Raw genomic sequence first — 1,779 nt, 5'->3', positions numbered from 1 at the left:
CTTGTCAACCTGTTAGGGTGTTTTATTTTGGAAAAGTCTAAAATGGTAGAGCCAAGGTTCGATCATAGGTCCTCTTGTTTACAATGTCTCCTAATTACCACTCTACCACTGTATTTTCTAATATTATATATGACAAAGACTAATTATATAGTAAAACCTTGAATTAAATAATTTTATAAATATTTAATTTAATTTAAATTTTGTATTCTCTATTTTTTTAATTAATTATATTTTTAATTATTTACTGATAAATCCCATTTGTAGGGCTTATGCTAAATCAAGAGTATTTCATCAACCTTTTCTCACATTTACTCAATGAAATGGCATGGTTTTGTGATTTTCCCCTAATTTGTGCTTAAGTGTGAAAACATGTTTTTAGACTCTTAAATTGATAATTTTAATCTCCCTTTGATTCTACTAGATGCCTTGATGTATTTGTTAATGATTTCAGATTGAAAATGGCTAGAAATTGATCGAAGGAGTAAAGAGAAAGCATGCAAAGTAGAGAAATCATGAAAAGCCAAGGATTTGGGAAGCACCTATGGACTCGCGCGCGCAGCATGTATGCGCGTGGATCGCGCACTACCCCACGGATGCGTGCGTGCACAAGACGTTCCCGCATGGATCGTGCACTGCGCCAGGGACGTGTACGCGTACGCGTCGATGCCCACTGATGAGCGGATAATTTATACGCTTTTTGGCATTGTTTTTAGTATGTTTTAGTTAGTTTTTATTATATTTTTATTAGTTTTTAGTTAAAATTTACTTTTCTGGACTTTACTATGAGTTTGTGTGTTTTTCTGTTATTTCAGGTATTTTCTGGCTGAAATTGAGGGACCTGAGCAAAAATCTGATTCAGAGGCTGAAAAGGACTGCAGATGCTGTTGGATTCTGACCTCCCTGCACTCGAAGTGAATTTTCTGGAGCTGCAAAAACCCAATTGGCGCGCTCTCAACTGCGTTGGAAAGTAAACATCCTGGGCTTTCCAGCAATGTATAATAGTTCATACTTTGCACGAGATTTGATGGCCCAAACAGGCGTTCCAAATCAGCTCAAGAATTCTAGCGTAAAACGCCGGAACTGGCACAAGAATGGGAGTTAAACGCCCAAACTGGCACAAAAGCTGGCGTTTAACTCCAAGAAGAGTCTCTACACGAAAATGCTTCAATGCTCAGCCCAAGCACACACCAAGTGGGCCCGAAAGTGGATTTTTATGTCATTTACTAATCTTTGTAAACCCTAAGCTACTAGTTCTCTACAAATAGGACCTTTTGCTATTGTATTATGTCTTTTGATCACTTGAATCTTTTGTTCATGTTTTTATGATTGAACCCTCTTTGGGAGGCTGGCTATTCGGCCATGTCTAGACCTTGTTCTTATGTATTTTCAACGGTAGAGTTTCTACACACCATAGATTAAGGTGTGGAGCTCTGCTGTACCTCGAGTATTAATGCAATTACTATTGTTCTTCTATTCAATTCAGCTTATTCTTGTTCTAAGATATTCATTAGCACCCAAGAACATGATGAATGTAATGATTATGTGATGCTCATCATCATTCTCACTTATGAATGCGTGCCTGACAACCACTTCCGTTCTACAAGCAAACAAGGCTTGAATGTTTATCTCTTAAATTTCTTAATCGGAATCTTCGTGGTATAAGCTAGAATTGATGGTGGCATTCAAGAGAATCCGAAAGGTCTAAACCTTGTCTGTGGTATTCTGAGTAGGATTCAAGGATTGAATGATTGTGACGAGCTTCAAACTCGCGATTGTGGG

This window comes from Arachis duranensis, chromosome 6 (genome assembly GCF_000817695.3).
Source record: "Arachis duranensis cultivar V14167 chromosome 6, aradu.V14167.gnm2.J7QH, whole genome shotgun sequence".
NCBI lineage: Eukaryota > Viridiplantae > Streptophyta > Magnoliopsida > Fabales > Fabaceae > Arachis > Arachis duranensis.
This window is presented reverse-complemented; position numbering follows the sequence as displayed.